The sequence below is a fragment of the Paroedura picta genome, chromosome 6 (assembly GCF_049243985.1).
Source record: "Paroedura picta isolate Pp20150507F chromosome 6, Ppicta_v3.0, whole genome shotgun sequence".
In the NCBI taxonomy this organism is placed as follows: Eukaryota; Metazoa; Chordata; class Lepidosauria; order Squamata; family Gekkonidae; genus Paroedura; species Paroedura picta.
Window position 1 is genome coordinate 106,132,832 of NC_135374.1, and position 14,143 is coordinate 106,146,974.

The following is a 14,143-nucleotide window of genomic DNA, read 5'->3' on the forward strand; positions in this document are numbered from 1 at the left end:
AGGGAACGCTACTCCTTGCCCTGCCCTCTGCTCGCTTGCTCGCTCCCTCTTTGTTTGCAGTTAAATAAGCAGAGGAAACTGTTTCAGTTCAATGCACAGAGGCGCCGCCCAGTCGTCTTATACGCCGGCAAATACAGTACTATAAAAAGGTTAGCAGAGTGGGCTGTGCTTGGATGACTAGAGTAACCATAGTTAAATTAAACCATAGTTTTGCATTGTGATAGAACCGAGTCTTGGAGTGCGAAGCTAGTCCCAAAATTGCTAGATTGACAGCAACGCTCCCCCCCCCTCAATGCCCCACTTCCCAATGCCCACAAAGTATTTTCAAAAGGATGAGTTCATTGTTTTGGGTGCTCTTATTGTTTCTTATTTTGTCATGCTGAGTACAGAGCACACATTAACTTTAATATCATAAAAACCCTCCAATACACAGAGATGAACACTACTCCAAGAAATCCTCAAAGAAAACATACTTGATTAATAGTGTGAGTCATCTGTTCCTCCTGGTTTATAGGGTTTCCTTGTGCGTTGTGTTTTTATTGTTTGGGATTCGATTTATTTTATTTTTGAGACATATTAGTATAGCTGCTACTTTTGATAGTCAGGAGATGTTTTGTCTTCACAGTGAATTCTCTTGTCCTAACAACGGCACAGTTTGTAATGGTTCATGCCACCTGAGTGCCTCTGAGTGGAGAAGTGACATAAATTCAAGCAAGAGATGAGAGAAATATAGATGGACGACACCTTGAACTGAGTTTCATAAATGAAATTTCAGTCAATGGCCCTGAATCCTCTATGGGGAAGCCGGCACTGTGTGCATCTATAGGTCTCTGTGTGCTCACCCTCCGGCGTCAACTGACGTTCAGCCTGCCATTTCTGTTTTGAAGTGTTATCATATGTGACATTAAAATGTGCCAAAACCAAACTGTAAACAACTGCAATTAGTGCTAGGGAAATTTTCAATTGGGCTAATCCTTGCTTCAGGCTCGGAAGGAGGGGGTGGGGGAAAGGTCCGTTGAGATAGCAAAAAACTCAGCTGCTGCAAGAAAAAAAGAATCTAGAAGGTATTTTTAATTGCTTTGAAAGCCCTTGGGAAAGTGGCTGGCTCTTTCCCACATTTTATTGATATACAATATAAAACACAATGGAACCCAAATGCCACAGCTTACAAGAGAAACAGAGATACTCCGGAGAACAATGGGATTGATGGACTGCTCTTCCTCATTCTCGTCATTTTGCTTCCTTTATCTCTCCAATGCCATCCAGGTGAGTAATGGTTACAGCTGACATTGCCAGACAAGCTAGATGCCAAGGCAAATCAGGAGGTTCATGTCTGAGTGAAACATCCGAGGAATTTTGAAGGAAGCAACCAAGATTTCAATCAGACACAGTGAAATTTCTCAGATGGAGAGGCCTCAAAGTCTTCCTGGCTGCAGGAGGTAAAAGAAGAATTCTTTCTTTAAATTACTTTGGGCCATTAAAATGCTGTTTATTCAACAAATCTCATGGCACTTTAGAGATCAAAGGAAGCCCAGACTTTAATTTCTTGGGAACCAGGTAGGTTTTTATTTTCAATTATAAATATTTTATTTTAAGAATATCAGCCTAGAAACTTATTTCATGGATTGGCGCGGCACGTCTCCTAGTTACATACCACGCTTGGTTAAATGGGTTTGTGCAGGAACAAGGCACGGTTAACTGGCTAGAAAGGGGGCTATTACTCTTAAGATAATATTGTACGTCACAGAGCTTCTGTTAGGCTGAGGGTATAACAATTCCTGTTTGGTTAAGAAAAGAAGAAGAAGAGCCTGTTTTTGGTTTTTTTATATACCCTGTTTCCACTAACTGAAGGAGTCTCAAAGCAGCCTGTATTCATCTTCCTTTCCTCACAAGAGACACCCTGTGAGGTAGGTGAGGCTGAGAGAGCGCTGACAGGATTGCTTTGTGAGAAAAAGTGGCTCTGACTTACCCGGGGCCACAGTTGGCATGGCACGTGTGCAGGCCGGGCAAGACATGGCAGCTTCCAGGCCTGGCATTGCGTGTGCATGCGGGCTGGTGAGCTTGCTGCAGTGGCATGAAGGGCGGGCTCCAGGGGGCTTACTTAAGGCACTTAGAAATGTGACATACAAATATTTTTTTTTAAAAAAAAGAACTGATGACTTCATTAAATCTCAAATTGCTAACAGCCTCAGCAAATAGGTTTTACAATGTTTTCTAACATCCTCCAGCAACAGAAATCTGGCAGATCTCCCAGAGGAAGTTGCATATTATCCTGTTCAGTAGTAAATGTGCCACTTCTCAAGGCCAATGAATGACATCTGCATATCTGCTCAGTTATTTGGATAGACTTGCTGATTTATTGCCTACCTACAAATAGTATTAATAATGCAGCCGGAAGGCCAGTTATGTGGTACATAGGGTTGCCAACTGCCTGATTTCTTTCAGTTTGCTTTATTCTGTCAGTCAAAATCAGAGAGAGAGGGCAAGACCCTTTCCAGAAATAGCGGCCGTGGCTGTACCGCGGCCGTTGACGCAGCGGGGGCGCCCAGGCGGCACGCCCCAGTGACGTCGGCGGCCCCCGGCACATGCCGGGGGCGGAGCGCCGGCCTTTATAAGGCCGGGCGCATGCGTGGGCCTCCCATTCCCGCGCTGCGCTGTTCGGGACAGTCACCCTCCCTCCCTATGTTTGAATTGTCGCAGCTGGCGGGATGCTCAGTAGGGAGCCTGTTTGGTGGGGAGACCCGTTTGCGTATGGGAATCCCCGAGGTAGGGGGTCCCCGTAAGGGACCGGCCAAGAACCGGGCATGGCCTACCCGGCTGGGAGGCCAGTGGCCCGGGGCCAGGTGGCTGGGGGGGATCGCAATGGAGGCAGACGCCCGTTGGATCCTGGCTAGTCGCTTCCCGTTATTCCCGTGGCGAAAAGCGTCCCATCCTCCCGGCTGGGAGTGAGGCGAGGAGCTGGAGCGCCATGGTAATGTCGTGCAGCGGGATGCTCAGTAGGGAACCTGTTTGGTGAGGAGACCCGTTTGCGTATGGGAATCCCCGAGGTAGGGGGTCCCCATAAGGGACCGGCCAAGAACCGGGCATGGCCTACCCGGCTGGGAGGCCAGGGGCCCGGGGCCAGGTGGCTGGGGGGGATCGCAATGGAGGCGGACGCCCGTTGGATCCTGGCTAGTCGCTTCCCGTTATTCCCGTGGCAAAAAGCGTCCCATCCTCCCGGCTGGGAGTGAGGCGAGGAGCTGGAGCGCCACGGTAATGTCTTTAAAAATATGGACTCTTTCCAGTCCAGGCCTATCTTCAAAAGGAAAGAATTCTTCTTGTTAAGGGCATTGCCCAGAAGAGAACAATAGTGTCTAACAGTGTAGATGCCTTTTTCCCCCTAGATAAAGCTGCCAATCTGCCAACTTAATCTTTAGTTGGTAATGAATTATTGATAGATCCTACTTTTCTCTCTGGCTAATCATGTCATACAGAATCAGCAACATAGTCCTCTTTCTTTGAGAGATCCTTTTAAGCATGATTTCTCTCCCCCCCCCCCAATAATCTAATTGCCTCTTTTAGAGTTTTACCCTTCCAGAAGCAAGATAAAATGTTAGCCAGTCTACAATCTCTTACCTATGTTCAACCAATCTAGAGTAAATATTGTGTGCCCTCACAAAGGACATGCTAACAGCTAAGTTTGTTTGACTTGTAGGAGGGCATTTTGGGCTCAAGGAAGACACATATACATTTATTTTGGCTTAAACAAGGCCACAGCTTTATTACTATTCCACAGGAGTATTGGCACAGCACAAGAGAGGGAGCCTGATTTACAGTCAGCTGACCACATGAACCCAGATCCCAGCAATGCCCTTGGGCCCACACTGTTCCCTCGATGGGAACATGGGTCTGCTTGCTGCTAAGATCCAACACAAGGGAAGTGTCCAGCACTGCCCTGGGACCCACCCAGTTTCCCCACCAGGAACATGGGTCTCCTTGCTGCTGGGTCTCATTGCATAGGGAACTGTCCACCTGGGGTGCCAAGAGGAAGCACAGACTTCCCTTGGTCCCATCTCAGGCTACCTGGCACTGCATGCTTCATGCCTCCCCTGCTGGGTCAGCCCACTTGCAGACCTGCCACCTATTAAGGAGGTCCCTAAACAGGGAAGTCCAATGCACAGACCGAACTCTCCCCAAAAAGGCTCCATCCCATGTCCAAATTGCCAGTTGTGACAAAATGCAATCCAGTCATTTGATAGTGGCCACTCACACATAAACAATAGTAGCCAACATAACAGGGTGGGTGGGAGGGAAGCTATTCTGGTGGCAGGTCTTGCACAGGAGGCTAGGCCCCTCTGACATGGCACCTTTTAAAGATCCACACCTCCTTTCCAATACTGCGGACGCACCACGTCATCACTGCGCCTGCCTTACATGTGGCCAGGGCTCATTCCCCAACATGTCTTCCTGCTGCCTGCTCCTCTGTAACGTCAGTGGTGGCTGCAGGTAGGTCTTTGCTGCTTTTTGTTTTTTTTTTAGAGGAGGAGGAGGAGAAGGAAGAGGAGTTGGTTCTTATATGCTGCTTTTTCTCTACCCAAAGGAGTTTCAAAGCAGCTTACATTTGCCTTCCCTTTCCTCTTCCCACAACAGACACCCTGTGAGGTGGGTGAGGCTGAGAGAGCCCTGATATCACTGCTCAGTCAGAACAGCTTTATTAGCACTGTGGAGAGCCCAAGGACACCCAGCTGGCTGCATGCGGGGGAGTGCAGAATTGAACCCAGTTTGCCAGATTATAAATCCACACTCCTAACCTTACACCAAACTGGCTCTCATAGTACAGCATGTGTGTAGTGTAGCCAGGAGGTACTGGCAGCCAGACAAGGGGAATTCAGAGGCAGTATGCCATTTCCTTCCTCTGTCTTTGTCGTCTCCATGCAAATCCTTGGAGGTCTGCCATCCAAATACTGGCAGGTCTAGTTCGGTTTAGCTTCCAAGATTTCAAAGGGACAGACTTGCCTGGGCACTTGTCAGAGCACCATCTTAGAATTAACCCTTGATGAAACACTTCAAAATAGCTGTTCTGAGCCCATTTGGGCAACATTATTTAAGGCAGCAGGCCATGATTCCTCCATGAAGGACCCTGAAGTTCATGCAGGCCCTGGAGTTGTTATTCTATTTGAGAAGAAGAATGATTGATTGAATTTCAGCAAATAGAAACTGAAACTCCTCTCTTGGAATGTCTTGGAGGGGGTGATGGGGAAATAAATTGGGATTCCAAGGAACGAGGACATTTTTAGTCAACTACAATATAGTTCTGGTTCAAGAAACTTGGCAGCTTAACAAAGTCTATTTTTCTGACCTCACTGCTTATTCTTTTGAAGCTTTCGAAACTAAACAAAACTAGACTGCTCCCCTGCAGGAATTACCCTTTTGATCTCTACTAGTTTATGGCTCAATGTCACAATGCTATCAAGTGAACTGCCTCATGTAGTGGTTTTACTTTTGCAATCACAAAATCTTTCTTGTATTTTGATCAATGCATATATTCCTCCAGCTGCACATCGATCAGCATTGGTACATTAGTGAGGTAAATTGAGCATCTGCTCTTATACCTTAGTCTTAAACTTTCTGAATTTGGGGTCTCTAGGATTTCACTGATTGGGAAAGATTTGCCCACCACTACCAGTTTCTCCCTCTTATAAAAGTGATAGTCTACACTCCACTATTGTTTACATAGATTCAGGTGAGTAGCCATGTTGGGCTGAAATTTTAATTCTGTGTAAAGGCTTTTATGTACACGCAGAGCCAAAATTAAAACTTTGGTGGTCTGAAAGAGGCCACTGGACCCAAAATTTATTCTATGGTTTACATCAGCCTTTCTCAACTTTTTTACCATTGAGAAACCCCTGAAACATTCTTCAGGCTTTGGGAAACCCCCCAAAAATGAGATGCAGTTGTGTTCGAGCCCCTTCCAACTTCTGCCCCATTCCTATGGACATTAGGGAGGGGTAAAGACAAAAACCCTGCCTCTGACACTTATGTTGTGCAACACCAGGTTGATAAACAACAAATACTCTACCATGCAAACCTACTTTGCAGAACAGAGGGTGAACCTGGCATGTGTGATGGAGACCTGGGTCAGAGAGGGCAAAACTGTTGCCCTTAAGGAGCTAGCCCCTGCCATGTTTTCTGCCCTCCATCAATCTTGGACCATGAGACAGGGAGGAGAAGTGGCAATACTAACCTGAGAGATATTCTTCTTCAGGGCCCTTCCTGTGCTGTCAATCCCAAGAATTGTATATGTTGGCTTTGAGTGGGGCTCAAATGACAGCATGGCCATATGTTTACCTTATATGATATAGTCACAGAGTTTGATGTACTGTTCTTTGTTTTAATTTTATGGGAGCTGCCCTGAGCCTTAGGGGAGAGTGATATACAGATGTAACAAATAAATAAATAAATATATAAACAAACAAATAAATGGCACAATTGTACAGAATATGGTTGGGAAGCATAGCTGTGTACATGCCTGCCCATGGGCCCTCTCCTTTCTACTCCCTCCAGGTCCATCATTGGTGATTTTGGGACTGGGGTAGGTCAATATGACCATATATTGTCATATCACACAATAAATGTTATATAAGAAATTAATTAAATCCCACTTATTCAGGTAACTCTTCCAGGACTGTAAAAAAAAAAAAAAAACTCAGGGTTTTAAGAAAGCCTGGTGTCCATAAACTGTCAATCACTGGGTGACTATGTGTCTGGACTTTGCCACAAAAATAGCTTTTCAGGCTCTCACCGGCACCCCAACGGGAGGGTTTGGGTGGCAAGGGACAAGGTATGCAGTGTTGCACTTGTGTATGATATCACTCTTAGAGCAAAACTCAGGTGACATCCTTGCATTGGGACAATGCTCTAGAATTCACTAATTGCTAAACAACATGATCTAGAGTGAATCTTAGACTGTTGTAAAGGTAAAGGTAAAGGTATCCCCTGTGCAAGCACCAGGTCATGTCTGACCCTTGGGGTGATACCCTCTAGCGTTTTCATGGCAGACTCAATACGGGGTGGTTTGCCAGTGCCTTCCCCAGTCATTACCGTTTACCCCCCAGCAAGCTGGGTACTCATTTTACCAACCTCGGAAGGATGGAAGGCTGAGTCAACCTTGAGCCGGCTGCTGGGATTGAACTCCCAACCTCATGGGCAGACAGCTTTAGACAGCATGTTGCTGCCTTACCACTCTGCGCCACAAGAGGCTCTTAGACTGTTGTAGAAGAAGAAGAAGAAGAAGAAGAAGAAGAAGAAGAAGAAGAAGAAGAAGAAGAAGAAGAAGAAGAGTTGGTTCTTATATGCCGCTTTTCCCTACCCGAAGGAGGCTCAAAGCGGCTTACAGTCGCCTTCCCATTCCTCTCCCCACAACAGACACCCTGAGGGGTGGGTGAGGCTGAGAGAGCGCTGATATCACTGCTCGATCAGAACAGTTTTATCAGTGCCATGGCGAGCCCAAGGTCATCCAGCTGGTTGCATGTGGGGGAGCGCAGAATCAAACCCGGCATGCCAGATTAGAAGTCCGCACTCCTAACCACTACACCAAAGTTGTAATGAAATATTAATATATTTGTGCTAAAAATGACGTCATGCACAATCATGCCATCAAAAACCTTTCCATTTGCTACCACCCTGTTGATCAGCAATGAGGAATGTGAGGCCCAGACTGGGAAGTTTCTTGGGACAGTTGGAGAATACATTGGGGTTGAAATCACAGAACTGAATTACAAAGGAATTTTTGACATATTGAACACAAGATGCTGAGCACAGGGGATCTGGTGTTATATACTCCCAAATCTCTAAGTTTTTGGGTGTGCGGGAAAGTACCAGGGGAGGTGATGTCCCTTCACAGAGTTTCTTTGGTTGCTATCTGAAAAGCAACATGACTATCTGAATGGTTATGTGTATCGGCTAGGCCTTAGTAGTGCCAGTAGTTCGTTATGCTGGGAACATCTAAGCCAAAGTAAACAGGACTCACTGAAGATTAGAAATAGACTTAGAAAATACTCCCTCAGAGATTATTTTACTCCAGGAGACAACAAAGTGTCAAGATAAGTAGCATTCTGATGTCTCACAGCACCAAAGATTAAAGGGAAGACAGCTAAGTAAGCCAGCTTAATTAATTTAGTGCAAGACAATGAACCATGTGCTTTGTACTCTAATACAAATAAGGGCATTTATCATTTATTCTGTAGGTCCAAAGGAGATCTACATCCCACATTATAAACAGTTTTGGGCCTCAGGAGAAAATTACAGTTCCATAAAAGTGATACATAATGAATTTGCATATCATAAACCACTTATTCTTGGACCTATTCAGAATTAGCCCTGTGGACTTAAATAGGAACACATTGAAAATACTCCTTAGCAATAATATGTGGTGACTCCTTGGACTGCAAATTTCGAGCAACATCCTTATATACAAGGGGGGAAAAACAGTGACTTTTAATTAAGTTCTCAACAATGCTGTATATGATATAGAAAATACATATCAATTAACAAACCATTTGTCATGGCTGTTCTGTTCCCCCTCTCCCTGTCCGCTGTCCACCCAACCTAAGAATAAAATACCAGTTTACAAAAACAGTTCTCCTCTTGGCTATCATTATTTGGATGAAAATTGAGCTAGTTCAAAATAAAATAAAATGACTTTCTGTTGGCAATCCCAAATAAGTCATTTTTTTTTCTGCCCTGTCTTCTACTTTACTTCAGATCAATATCTGTTCAGGATCCCTGGCCCAAAGGATGTAAAACTATCCTTAACCAGGGGTAGTCCTTTTTGGCCATGGAGCTATTCCACCATGCTTATGGTCGAGGCCTGAATAAATAATAACATTCAATTTTTGTGCACACAGCTCACTCCCTACCTGATTGGCCCTCCCTGGGATATGCCAAAAATAGGAAGGACACTCTGCCAATAAGGGCCAAACTGCAAAATGGAGCTCTTCCACCAGACATTCGGTTGAGGCTGGGTGGTGTGACATTGACTGGGCTCCCCCCATAAACCACCACATCTATGGTTGGAAGTGGCATTTCCAGACATTGCATGGGGTAATTGAGTTGGGGTAATTGCATGGGGTAATTGGGTTGGCTGGAGTTGTTTGTTTTGTTTGCTGGTTTTAAGCTGTACTTCTGTTGTTGTGAACTGCCTTGAGTCAGCTGGCCAGGAGGTATATTATATAAGTCTCTTTGAGAGAAATGTAGGTGGGTGGGAAAGCGGCAGCCCACCAATCCCCATGACCTTCCCCTCCCAGCCTGGACTTTGGGAGATGTGGGAAGGGGGCAGGAAGGGGGCCCACCCCCCTGTGGCTTTCTCTGTCTGGCCCAGTCTGGTGGCAGCCCACCCCTCACTCCACAAGCTTTCCAGCCTAGCCTTTGGAAGATGTGGGGTGGGGGAAGTTTTTAGCCCACTCCTCCACAGCCTGCCTAGCCTGGCCTTTGGAAGATGTAGGGTTGGATGGGGAGGTGGGGACAGTGGTGAACTGTGTAGATACTGCTGTATGGGGGAGTAGGAGGTTCAGTGGCCCTCCAAGGCAGCAGCTTTCTTCCGGAGAACTGATGATTTACTTCCCTCCTCCTTTCCCTCCTCCTCTTTCTTTCTCTCTTTTTCTTTCTCTGTATTTCTCTCTATTTTCTCTCTTCCATATTCTCTTTCATCCTTCCTTTCTCCATTCCTCCCTTTTTCTTTCTTTCATCCTCTCGCCCTCCTTTCTTCCTCTATTTCTCACTTTCTCCATCCTTTTATCCTTTATCTTTCCTTCACTCTTTCCCCTCCCTCCTCCTTCCCTCTCTTTCCCACACTCTTTTTTCTCTTTCATTTTTTCATTTTCCCATTCTCCCTCCTTTTTCTTCCTCCTTTCTCTCTCCCTTTCTCCCTTCCATCTCCCTTTTTCTTTCTCCCTCTTTTCTCTTACCTTTTCTCTCCATATCTTCAACACAAAACTTGGTAAATATTTTTAGCTAGTATCACAATGGAGAAGTTTCAGTTGCTTGGTCCCAGAAATGGGCCACATGAGATAATTTTTTTCACAGATTTAACTGACAGTTCTTATTCACCATTCAAAACACTGAATTATGACTTTTATGGCCACATGGCTAGAAAAAGAGAAGGGAGAAGCAATCATATAGCTTGGTTCCAGTTCAATGAATCCCCATCTGATTGAAGACATCTACTTCCTTTGATAGTCCTATCATGACTGTCCTAAATATTCACCTTCTGCTGAGCTTCAGTTAAAAATTCTCTGGGATGAGATTATCATTAGGCAAGAGGGCAACAATATTAACTTCACACTTGACTTTGAAGTTTGTAGTTTCTAGTGTTGGGCAAACCCCACGTAGATTGGTATAGGAAGATTTCTGCAAACATCAACATCAGCTATCTGAATATTCTGAATCTCAGTAGCATCACTAGCATAACCTTCAGCACAGCCAAAGATTTCCACTTGTACCAACTGGAGTTCATTCCTGGAGTTTGGGGAAGGTGGAGTGAGAGGAGGGACCTGAACTCTTAGCATCTGAGCTTACAACCTCCAACTCCTCTTTCAGTGGCTGTGTTATGATGCACTTCGTTGAGCTGAGATGGTTTTGATAAGAAATTTTGGGACTCATGCCCTTTCTTTAATATTCTGTAAAGTTTCGGGATTAATACTGAAGTCCACAGCTGGCCTACCTTTCTGAGGTGGAGAGTGGACAATAAATTCACATGTCTTTGTCACACCTTTGGCCAAGAGAGAGTGCTGCATACCACACTGAAGGGTATACTGGATAATGACAAAATCATCATGGCAAGTTTCACTGAGAACTTTGCTTACACTTACTTGCAATGGAAACTCAAAGGGGATTTCTGTTTTACCACTGGGTGGCTTCCCAGGTTTTACCATTTCTAAAGTACTGCTCATAAGCTGGTTAGGCACGGGGCAGGTCTTTTGTAAGTTCTCACTTCTGCATTCCTTTCTTCACAATATTCAAAGTTGGCAATCCAACTCAGAGTTCAAGGCCTCTTAATGGAATTGTAGAAGGCTTCAAATTTACCAATGCTTCAGGGATGGAGTTGTAAGTTTACATTCTGTTGTTCAAGAGACTCCCTGATGTTGGACTGCATCTTTACTTGTTATGACCACCACTCCACTAAGAACTTCCCTTGTTGGCCCACTGAATTTTGACATCCAGCATAGTCACCATATCAACCCTATATATTTTCTTCCCCTTTGTGATCTTCCAAAGTAAGCCTTAGATAAGTTATTATCTTCTGCCCTTATATTAGTAAACGAGAACATTAGATAACATTTTACCCTACAAGATGTTTGTGAGAGTCTAGGACTAACATATGATGTCAAAGCCCTTGATATCCCCGAAATATGCTTTGTAAACATTTCTTTACAAAAAATAAAAATAAATTAAGATCAATGCAGAATGGAATGAATAAATAAAAGAGCTTCACCTGGCATGTGGTCAAAGCATTTCATTTCAGATGTGGAGAAATGTCCTTTGTGGGCTAGTGGGAAGTCTGACTTTGATCAGATACTCTCCAGCTGTTACAAAAAGTCTTTTGAACAGTGGCTAATTAAGTCCCACAAATGTCATAAGAGAGAGAATATTTTTCTTCTTATGGAAAATAAAATTGGAAAACCATTTTGAAATGGCTTATTCTCACCGTAGTGGTAAAACTGAATCAGGGCAGTTCTGTTTCAGACTCAAGGAAGTTCATATAGTTGTTTCTCCATTAATAAAAAGGTCCTCCAGATAGAAAACTAGGGCAGAGTCTGCACTTTGTTTATTCCATTGTCAATCCTGTTGAATTCAGATTGCTTTGAACTCGGGTCTTCCTCTTCCCCCCCCCCTCCCCATTGAAACAGGAAAGTCTTCTGCACGTGGTTAGGGTAGTTCAGAAGGGGGGGAGGCAAATGGAGACTCTTTGTTTTCTTGAAGGGGGGAGAGGATCAAAGAAATCAGAGGAGGGAGGAAAAAATCCTTTCTTTTTTTGAAGTGGGGGGGAACGAAGAAGGCACAAAAAAAATCCAAGACCGACAGATGTTGAGAGAAATTAGGGGCTTCTCCTTTGAGGCAGGCTTGTCACATGACCACCTGTAGCCAATCACAGGTCCTCTACCACAGAGGAGAGCCCAGATTCAAAACAATGCGATTGTATAATATATTCAGGCTTAAAAGCACTCTTAAGATATCGCACAATAAAGGTACGGTCACTCCGGATCAATCCTTCTTGCTGCAGAAGGAAAATTTAAATCACCCCTAATCCAAATGGAAATCACATTATGTGCAGAGGGCAGGGACTGAATCGATCTGGGATTGGAATAAAAGCTCCATGCAGTTTACACCTAGATGTCAGAGGAAACTGCCTTTCCTTATTCCTGACATCTAGTTTTCTATATTCAGAGAATTGTGTCACATGGCCCAATACTTTGTTTTCTGAGTTTTATATTTCATGTTTCTCAACCCTGAGGAGTCTCAAAGTGATTTAAATTACTTTCCTTAGCTCTCCCCTCAACAGGCACCTGGGGAGGTAGGTGGGGCTGACAGAGTTCTGAGAGAACAGTGACTGGCTCATGGTAACTTAGCAGTATTCATGTGGAGGAGTAGGGCATCAAATATGTCATCTATCCATCACATTTGTATACTGCCCTCCCCTAAGGCTCAGGGCAGTTCACATAAAATGTAAACAGAATAATCCATCAAACAATGATTATAATTAATGAAAGGTAATAGTAATAATACTATTACAGAAAATAATAAACAGAGAAAATAACATTCTAACAAGGTGAACAATCTAGCAGACCCATGGTTGGTCAGATCTGTTGCATGGGTTCAAGGGAGGGAGGTTCAAGGGCCCAGTAAATGCTGTTTTAGTTTTGGTCCACCTCAACCAAATGCCTGGTAGAGGAGCTCCCTTTTGTAGGCTCTGCAGAAATGTTTCAGTTTTGTTAGGGCCCTGATCTCCTCCAGGAGCTCATTTCACTAGGTGAGGGCCAAGACAGAGAAGGCTATGGCCCTAGTTGAGATCCAGCAGACTTCCATGGGGTTAGGGATCACTAGCCAGTTAGAGGTAGTAGAGCAGTGGTCCCCAACCTTTTTATCACCGGGGACCACTCAACGCCGGGGACCACTCACCGGGGACCACTCAATGCCTTTTACTGAGGCCCGGTGGGGGGGGGGAGTTTACTTCTCTACTCTCAACCACTGCCCTAACGCTCTCTGATCACTATGGTAATATTTAAACATCCCTTCAAAATAAGATACAGACACGCCACAACAATGAACATAAGGAACATTTTATTTTCATGGAAATTTTAACTCATGACAATGACAAATCAATGGGAACCCTGAGCTTGTTTCTCTGCAACAAGATAGTCCCATCTGGGAGTGATGGGAGACAATGACACCCGAAGTGTGTTGTAAAGGGCCAAGGGGGGGAGAGAAGGCTTCCTTCGGGGCCCACCTCCAATTAGTTGAAGGACCACATGTGGTCCACGGCCCACAGGTTGGGGATCGCTACAGTAGAGTACAGAGCTCTTTGAGGGGCGTAGGTAAGCAGAGAGGTGGTCCTTCAAGTACACTGGGCCCAGATTGCAAATGACCTTGAAGGTGATTACCAGGACCTTCTTATCCGGAATTCAACTGGTAGCCAGCACAGTTGTTAGAAGACGGGCCAGATGTGGGACCTCATGGTGTTGCTGTGAGGACCCTTGCCACCATGTTCTGGACCAGTTGCAGTTTCCAGATCAAAGTTAAAGGTAGGCCTGCATAGAGCAAGTTGCAGAAGTCTAGTCAAATGTGACTGTCACATGGATCATTGTGGCTAGGTGTTCCGGGGCCAACTAGGGTGCTAGTAGTTTTGCTTGGCAAAGGTGGTGGAAAGCCAGCTGCACAACTCTTATGACCTGGGCCTTCATTAAGAGGGAAGCTTCCAGGATCACACCCAGGTTCCTGGTGGAGCGAGCCACTGATAGCTGCACACCATCCAGAGTGGGCAGATGCACTTCCTCACTTGGATGCTTCCTGCCCAGCCACAGGACCTCCATTTTTGAAGGATTGAGCATCAGACAACTCTGCTTGAGACACTTTGTCACTGCTTCCAGTCAGCTGGCTAATGTTTCTG

The 14,143-nt window shown here is 45.0% G+C and overlaps 1 pseudogene; it reads right to left on the reverse strand.

Moving 5' to 3' along the window:
• Positions 1-10,260: 10,260 nt before the first annotated feature.
• On the reverse strand, positions 10,261-11,211 carry LOC143840760 (vacuolar protein sorting-associated protein 26C-like; annotated as a pseudogene).
• Positions 11,212-14,143: the final 2,932 nt, after the last annotated feature.